Raw genomic sequence first — 10,190 nt, forward strand, 5'->3', positions numbered from 1 at the left:
TCCTCCTTCATCTTTCCAGCTCTATTGGATTGCTCCACACAGACTGTAAACATTATAAAGTCATTCCCAGCCATGCTATTCCCCACCTCCCCATACACAAATATTCCTTAATCTCTACTTTGATTTGCCATATAAAACCTTTAAAGGAAAAGCCATACTCCCTGCTTCCATTCCAGTCATTTATCCAGGCAATTGCCTTACTCTTTCACAATCCCAATAATGTTGTTCCTGAAAGTAGCCTCTTCGGGGACCTTGTTTTACTAGACTTCTTTTAGTTGTTACAAGCTGCTACCAGGAGGGTACACAGACCTCACTCACTCTTTCACCCTTCTCACTGTTGAGACCATGATTTAAGTCTGTGTTACACATTAGAGCCATCATGGGGGTTTACAGATTGCCTGTATGTGGGATCCACCTTAGAAATTCTGATTTAATTGATTTGGGGGGAAATGCAGGGCAGCTATACTTCTTAGAGACGACCCTATTTGTTCCAATGTACAAATAGACTTTCCCAAGACTCTGCCCTCAGTTTCCCCCTGCTCTTCTCATTCTCCCTAATATCTGGGGGTGGTTTTTATCAGCTCCTAAGGCTCCAGCTTTACCTGTAATCTCTAGATATCCCCAAATCTCATCTCCAGAGTGGAGTCTCCAATACCCCTTAGCACATTCTGCTAACTTCTCTGTGCATGTTTTGCAATGACTTAAAATAGGACTATTTCCTGAACAAAGTAATTATATATCCTTCAAAATATGCTGTAACTCTTCTTTTTTCTCTCTGTCTGTAAGCAGCAACATCATCCACCTATAAACAAACTCCAGAGTCAACCTGGATTACTTGTCCATTACCTCCTAACAGTTTCTTACTTATCTATTGCTATCTGCCTCTGAACTGTTGAAACATCATGGCTTTAAACTAAAGCACATCTCAGTTTGGAGCTCCACCACCTATTAGATATTACTTGTGTCACTAACTTCATACCTCTAAGACTCTTTAGAATGGGCACAGTCACGCTATCACACAGTGTTGTTCTGAGGAATAAATAAAACGAGGCATTTAATTCACAGTAATGACAGTAGTAAATGATAGTTGTGGTTATTGTTCTAACCTTCGTCCTCTGGATCCCACTAGAACCGAATTTAAGCCATTGGTCTCTCTTCCTTGGACAACAGTGGTATGTCTCCTCCTGCCCAGTCTCAGGGGCATCTTCATAAAACACAGATCTGATCACATCACACATGACTTATGAGACTCCAGTGGCCCTACCATTCACATAGAACATCGGAACCAAGAGTGAAGAGCCTGTGATAGAATGGTGGGTAGTTTGGGAAGGAGGGTGAGCTTTCTCATAGGCTTCAACAGCACCCATCCATTCTTTCATAAAGACAATTGGCATTTTTTCACCTTTACGTAAAATGCTCTGTGATGGATGCTACTTTACATTCTTCACTCATCTTCCATTGAGATTGCTGCCCCATCCCTTGTATATAGAAATTCTGGGGCTACTACTGTCAACTGGGAAGGACCTCCCATCACCCCACTCTCTCATTCTCTACTGGATACTGCTCCATATTCATAGAATTTCAGAAACAGCCCTAAAGGCAAAATTCTTGAGGCCAGAAGAGGTCAAAACTTTGTTAGCACAAGCTGATCACCCTCAAGAAAGTATGGAAGTATGGTAACCCGGTGGATTTTTTTTATTGTTATTCATACACATCTCTAATAACAGCTGCTTCCACGGTTGGTGTGACAGGCAGAAACAGGGCAAATGTCAAACTACCAATGATAGTGACAATTCAGTGGGTCCTCCATTCACTAAGTACTTAAAATTCTTTTGCATAATTACGCACATCCCTCTTTAAAAATATGTACATATTAGTTTTTAGCACAACTAATGATAGCTTTTCTGACACAGGATGTCTTTAGTTTTTCTCAATAAATTGCTATTTTTTTATTTTTTTATTATGGGTTTTGGAATGAAGATTGATTTTTGAACCATTTGGGGGGGATAATAGCTGACTTTTGTGCTACTGTGCCATTGCACAGTTCACATTTCAATAATTAAATATAAACATGCTCCCTCAAGGAACAGAGTCACTTAAAATATGGCAGTGCTTCATTAATAATCGATTTACAGAATCTCTCGTTGTGGAAACGACAGCCTCTCGAAGCTGTCATGACACTGTCAGTCTTGCTAAAGCAGGTAAGAATTACTTCTTGAGCTCCAAACAGAGTCACAAATAGCAATGGTTTCCTTGGAGACTCAGCAGCAAAGCTTAGAGCACTGTACCTGTAGAGCTGGGGCTTCCAAATTGGAAGGAAGTTTCCCCCCAGAGACTGATCAGTCTTCCCAGATTGAGGAACTTTTGGCGCTTTCTTAGGGAGAAATCTCTAAATGTTTGCTAGTGAGGAGGAAGGACAGAGGAGACAGAGAATGTGCAGGCTTGTGAGTTGGGTCACGGTCAGAGCCATAGCCACAAGCAGCCTAGTTTGCAATGCTAAGGAGGCTGGGAGCAGCAGGACAGCTCTCCTTAGTAATGAGTCACCCCTTATGAAAAGCCTCCTGTCTGTGTCTCTGGACTGATCATCATCAAGTCACAAGGCAGAAGGATATGCTAGAGACAAAGACAATGCAAGTCATATTTTTTAAAAGTGGCGTATGATGATTCCTTCCTTCTTTTCGTGTTATTTTATTCATGGAATCAAAAAAGTTGGGCTCTTTTGGACATTTTAGAATTCTGGATGCTCTTCGTGGATGCTGTGGATGTATAGCACATTTTTTCCCTTCTCCCACACTCTTTTTAGCATTCTTTCTGGGGGAGGTCCTACAGATTTATTGGGGAGATTTGAAGAAGACTTTGGTGCAAAATGCTTATCTCACTTCTCCCTTTCCCACCCCCTGCCCTCCCACACCTCTTGCCTAGAGGAGGCAGCCAGGGTCCCTGGGTGAGAAGTGGAGACAGAACTCAGGTAAGATGCGAATTTTGAGGGGGTAAGAAGCACTCTGACTTATAGATACAAAGTAACTGCATACAATAATGTGTCAAAATTAGAAGATGGGACCACTTCAAAAACCTGCATGTCCTATAGAAAAATGCATTTGCCTGAAAGGTATAACAGCTGCTGGATCACCAGCCTGCATTTTTCACTAAATGTACCTTTCAGAGTTACCTATTTATAACTACATGTACTGAGTAACAAAACATGGGAAATACAGACTCAATGCCCTGCATTTATATAAACTACAGTTTATATAATATATTGCATCTGAAAATTATTACCAAGCACAACTCCTTACCATGAGGATTTATCTTCATTCGTTACCCATGAAAGCTTATTTTGTGTAGTAAATGAAGCATACTGTGTGCATGATTTTCTTTAAATCATACTCATTTCTTTGTTATTGTTTTTATGTGTTAATTGTTTATTTAATGTTTATTTATTTTGAGAGAGAGAGAGAGAGAGAGAGAGAGAGAGAGAGAGAGAGAGAATGCGTGGGGAAGGGACAGAGAGAGAGGGAGAGAGAGAGAATCTCAAGCAGGCTCCGTGCTGTCAAAGCAGAACCTGATGGGAGGCTCAATGTCACGGACAGTGAGATCGTTACCTGAACCAAAATCAAGAGTGGCTTTAGCCAATTGAGCCACCCAGGTTCCCCAATTATACTTGAGGATACCTACTCCCTTGGACAAATAAAAGCAGCTCACTATTACAAGTCCCTGTCTCCATGATTTCTGTTTGTTGGTGTTTATCTCATACTCTTTGAGGGGCACAGTGGTTATAATCTTGAGCTTTGGAACTAGGCAGACTAGCTGTTCAAATGAAGACTTGATCTGTGTGCCAAGCCTCTCTGACTCTGTTTTCTCATCTGAAAATAGAGTACTAGCTCCTACTTCACAGGACTGTTATAGGAATTGACTGAAATTGTATCAGTGACCAGAGAACTGAATATCACATACAGCACATAATGAGAACCATTTAATTTTTACTGACAGTATTTTATATTTGACTTCCTTATGCTTACTATTTATACTCTTCATATAATTAATTTTTTATAGTTTTTAAACTTTCTATGGACAAAACTTAGATCGTATTTATTCTTTAGGCTGAATTTTGACTGAACTATGCTATTTTAATTCAGTCAAATTTTAAAAATTGTGGACATCTTTTCTAAATGTCTCAAAAACATCAACATATTCTAGGGTCTAGTTTGCTGGAAGTACGCCTATATATAGTTGATTGAATGCCAACTAGACTAAATCACCTTAAAATACCATTTTATGGTCAATTACAACAACAAATATTTATTGCTATTTTGCAGGAGCAATGTGCTAGGCTTCTGTGCTAGGTCTCCTGATGTTTTGCAAAGTGTACTTGTTGTCCTACTGTAATTGTCATCATCATGACAGAATCATACTAAAGTGAAATTAAAACTATGTGCCAATTTTTTTCCTCTAGGATTTTATATTAAGTTGAGTTCAGGGCAGGGGCACCTGGATGGCCCAGTCAGTTGGAAGTCCGACTTTGGCTCAGGTCATGATCTCATGGTTTGTGAGTCTGAGCCCCACGTTGAGCTCTGTGCTGACAGCTCAGAGCCTAGAGCCTGCTTCAGATTCTATATCTCCCTCTCTCTCTCTCTCTCTCTCTCTGTTCCTTCCCTGCTCACACTGTGTGTGTGTGTCTCTCTCTCTCTCAAAAATAAATAAAGATTAAAAACATTAAAAATAAATAAAAAATAAATTGAGTCCAGGGCAAATTTGATTCATGACATTCCATTTTGTCTATACTACAACAGTAACCCGGAAATGTTAATTTTCCAAATATATGTATTTTGTCTTTAGTTCTGTAGCTGTGTATATTTATTTCCAAGGTGGCTTTGAGCCACATCTTTTCAGTACTTTTAAGGTTATTTGGTAGTAAACAATTGATTTTCAAACACACTGATCTCTTTTTTTGGTAGAATAACATTTTTGTAACATTCTGATTTTACTAAAATGGTCAGATACTCTAATGTATTAGAGAAAGTGTGATGTGGCTGAGAAATAAATTCTTGGTAATATTTATGCTCTTTTCTTATTTATAATTTATTCATCACCCTATATATTTGGTAAGTGTTTCTACATATTGTTCTTGGGATTGTGGTATTTTTCTTGGAGGTTTGAAATGCTGGTCAGGTCATCAAAACCCTCCATGAGTCTTAGCTTTAGGTTACTGAAAATTAAGTTCAGAGCCAATTGTTGGAGGAGAGGGTCCTGGACCACGTGGGTATAGTGAGTATCAGAGGGAGAGGTTAAGTAGCAGGACCAAAAAGGTGGTTTTTATCAGCTGGTGCTAAATAAGACCTAATGCTTGTTATGAACAATCCTTCTTTTGCAGTCACTGCATAGGAGGGCGGAATCGCACCCCTATGACCGATCACTCTACCAAGGCTACATTTTGTGGAAGTTTATCTCCCCCTAATTATATGGATATCAGACAGGAGACTCCAACCTTTTGACTTCAGAACTATGGAATTAAAGAATTTTAGATCTGGAAAGGACTTAAATTCCTAGCACCTCCCGCCAGTCATTTTATGGGTAAGAGACTAAAGCCCATCAAATCTAAGTGACCCTCCTGAACTCAGGTGGAAAAGCAGGAACAAGGGTTTGGAGATTTCTTTTTTACTTTGAAATCTTGAAATCCAAACCATATGGGGCACAAAGTGAGAGGCAAAGTGAAGATGCATTAAATTTCTGTATAAACAAGATGTCATTTAACACTGTTTTGAATGAGATAGCATAGAAGGAAGGAAGTTTCACACTAATCTTTTTCCCCCAAACAGTGAAGTGTCACACTTTTCATTTGTACTGGTTGGCCAAATACTCTAGATCACCTATATTCTGATTTCCCCTTTTTGAAAATGTGTGTTTGTTTGTTTGTTTGTTTGTTTGTTTGTTTGTTTTGGAGAGATAGAAACAGAAACAGAGAGCAGAAAAGAGCAGGGGAGTGGCAAGGAGAATCCTAAGCAGGCTCCGCACAGCAGTGCTGAACCTGTTGTGGGATTTAAAACCAGGAACTGGGAGATCATGACCTGAGCTGAAACCAAGAATCAGACACTTAATTGACTGAGCCATCCAGGTGCCCACAGTAAATATTTTTGTTAAAAATATTACAGATTTTTTTATTTTTTAATCTGCAAGTATTCTACATCCACTTGTCTTTTCTCAGTCTTTAACTTTCTTGACTTCTCTGGAGAATATGACTTTTTATTATAGGTAATTCTGTAAGGAAATTCTTTGCTTATATAGTTTTTAGGTTGTTTAAGTAATTTGGGGGGAAAATTTCTCCATATTCCTAGATCAAAGCATATGAACACTTGAGGAATCAATTACCAAGATTTTGTGATAAATATTGGCTTTTCACATGTATTATGATCTTGCTCTTAAGGCCCTCCTCACCTTTGGAAGTAGGAAACCATCATCCTCTGGCTGTTTTCTTTCTCCCATTTCTGGAATAATAGCTGTTGGCTAAGTTTCTAATCTTCATAAGCTTCTTCTACATCCCTTGGAGAACTCATACAGCCTGACCACAAGCCGCACTGTACATGTGTACAAATCTATGCCATTACTTATATCTTTCTAAACCCCAGGTCCATATTTTCAGCCATGGAGGGCAATTTCCAACTATCCCTGGCATCCTACACTCTTATTTAACATTAAAGATAATCTTTCCTTTCCAAATCAGCCATTCCTCTTACCTTAACCTACTCCTGATAATGACTCAATCACACATTTGCTTAACTAATATTTTTTGAATGCCTATTATATGCCAAGACCTGAATTGGATGCTGGAATTATAAGGGAAATAATTGTGTTCCAATCTTTGCCCTTAGGGCACAGAGGTGGATAGAGGCAAAGAAGCAACACTTACAAAACGTTAAGTAGGCACCGAGCCAAAGCAAAGACAGGTGATATGAGAGCTCTTCTCCCTGATAATAAGGCATAAAATTTTTTAGTGATCTTAGCTCCTCTATGTATGTCCTTCTCTACATTTGATGAGCAACTTACTTCCAGGTAATGCCTAGTTTCCATTTTCACAATGATTGTGGCAAATTAAATATGTGTGTGTGTATATATATATATATATATATATATATATATATATATATAATGTATACATATATATTAACATGTGTACATATACATATAAATATGTATATATATTATGTATACAAATATATTTGTATCTCTATTACAAATTAAATATGTATATATATAATATAATATAGATACACACAATATATGTGTATATGTATATATATACAATACATATATATATTATACATATATACATATATTGTATATATACATATATTGTATATATAGGAGATGTGGTGATACCTGCTTTACAAGAGCACTCTAATGTATGAAACATAAGTTGTACACTGTCAAATATTCTATATATACAAATGTTATTTACTCTTATTCAAGTTGTTACTGCTATTTTTCTCCTAGCTAATCTCTCACTTGACATTCTTCTGATATGTTCTTTTGTGGAATCCCTTACAACATGAGTACAAACTCTTAAAGAATAGGATTCAGGCCATAAATACCTATATGGTTCCCCCCATTCCATCTCACAGTGTCATGCCCAGAATGTTCTTCAATAAGATTTTGTCAAATGAACGAATGAATGATGAATGTGTACTGTTGTTTAGTTTTGGTGCTCACCTTAAGTCAGTGATTGACTAAATGTAGTAGAAAATACTTCCATTAGGCCACAGACTATAACCACAAATCCGGTGAGGCCAGCTGCAAAGCCAGAATTAAAGCTCTCGCCTTTACAGTGATTAATTAACACATGGAAGAAAAGGCCAGTCCCGCCTCAAGCCGAGAAGGAGACTGGTAGTATACCTAAAGCAAGTCTTCCAAAGTAAAGCAGCCTTTCAGGAAAACTGCAGTAGGAAAATTAAGATAGCAAGAGATGTCTGCAGGCCAATGCCAATATCCTAACAGAGAATCTCAAGGGGGTGGAGAACGAAGTTATGAGAGAAAAAAATACCAGGTGCTGAGAAGTTGAGAATCCTTGCAAATTAATGCTGTTTACTATTTGGGGATTAGGATCTAATAGTCAAATCCAGTTTTACAATCATTTTTATTGTTGCCTCAGATATCACTGAATATTGTAGTGAAATGTACTTAATTAATCTTCTATCGGTGGACAATTAGGCTATTTAGAAATATTTTTATCGTCATATTTCATTTTTATACACTTATCTTTAAGAGCTTCTCTCAGCTAAATTCCAAGATGTAAAATTTATTGACTCAAAGAATATGTATATTTTAAAGACTTTAAAAAGGTTTGGCAAAATTAGGTTTGCCATGGTTGATGACAGAGTTCAGCATGGGAGAGAAGGGAAACCCAGGGTCTGGGTCAGTCTCTACCTTGGGTCAGACCCTTACCACTTCCTGCAAGTGCAAGTGCAATGGCACCCAAGTGGTGTTCCTGTCACCAGTCTTGAGGCCAGAGTGTTCTTTCTAACTGTGATAGGATCCAACAAATCAGATCATAAGTCTCCCTGGTGAAGCACAAAAGCACCTCTTATCTGACCCCTGATTACCAGGCCCCCATTTCTTTCTCCACGCATCTCCCACCTGCACTTTATGCTGAAGTCCTAACTTCTTGAAGTTTCCTTAAGCATTCAAAGCCCTCTAGATCTTCATGCCAGCACTTACACCTCTTAACTCTTATATCTTTTCTCTGCATCCATAAATGGCCTATTCTACTTGTCTTTTAAGACCTGATCATCATATTCTCTGGGAAGCTGTTTATTCACTAAGTTTCTGAGTAGCCAGTACATACCTCCACCATGACGCTCCCCACATCATCTCATCCCTGTTGGTTTAGTAGACTGCATTCCCAGGTAGGTCAAGAGCCCCTTGAAGGCAGACTGTATTTTGTCTAGAGCTTAGCTCAGGACCAAGCACATTGTAGACACAGAAGAGTAAGCAACCCAACAAACAAACAAAATCAGGGAGAGTAATATGGGAAGAGGAGGACTAGATTGCAATGAAGGCAATGTGTAAAGACAGGAGTAGGGGGATTTAGAAGTACAAGAGGTCAGACAGTAGCATTTCAGGATTTGAAAGTCTGAGTTCTGGATATGAAGATATAAAGAACAGCAAGACAAAAGATATACTGCAGGTGGTGGATGGCTACACTTGTCAAATCTTGGGAAATCAAGGAACAAGGAGTCATGGGCATTGGAAGGGTCATTAATGTGGATATCAGAGTTTTCAGACATAAAGGGATAGCCAAAAGGAAGTTAGGCTGCTCTCTCTCTATAGAAGTGGGTTTAGGATACTTCCTGTATTTAAGCTTAATGTCCTTAACCTGAGGACATTTACAGGCTATAAGATTGTATTCTTACAAGTTTTTGGTGTACATATCATTATCATTTTAGTAGCAGTCAACATTTTTGGAGTGCTTAACTCTGCGAAGCAGCTACATTTATTATTAGTAAGCTCTTCACACTCAACAGCCCATTTTACCTTCACTGAACTCAAAGATTTCCTTTATGCCCCCTCTTACTAAAGACAAAACCGAGGCTCAAAAAAATTAGAGTGACATCCCCAAAGCCACACAAGGGTGTGTCACCGAGACAAGATTCCAATCAAGGGGTGTGCTAGCTCCTGACTTCCTCCCTCATAATAGTGTCTCATTTGCTCTTGCTGGAAGCAGAGAGCCCATCACCAGCACCAGCACATCCTCATATGTTGTTACAGTATCCATCACAACTCAAAATCTATTTTACCACCAGATTACGGAGTTTAGGTGTTTACATTAAAATGTCCTTATTCATCAGGATGACACAATCCTATGTCTCAAAAATATTATGGGTCAAACATGTTCTTTAGCCTTGCCTGAGAACAAAACACAGTTGAAAACATTTATTGAGGACTTATGATGTCCTAGACAATGTATTCTTCTTCTGTGGGAAAAAAATATATCAGAGTAGCGATAAAAATTGAAAAATGTATTCTGGGAACTAAAGTTGGATCTTGCCCACATTAAAGAGAAAGAAGAGACAGAGAATATTAAAGAAAGTCACTTGGACAATTAGTTTCCCTTCTCTCCCTTGTGCTCAGAGATTTTCCCATGTGGAAATCTCATGCCCTCAATAATCTCTGTGATACCCTGTCTCAGTGGTTTATCA

Source organism: Puma concolor, chromosome A2 (assembly GCF_028749965.1).
Source record: "Puma concolor isolate L17-30 chromosome A2, mPumCon1.1.hap2, whole genome shotgun sequence".
Classification (NCBI taxonomy): Eukaryota; Metazoa; Chordata; class Mammalia; order Carnivora; family Felidae; genus Puma; species Puma concolor.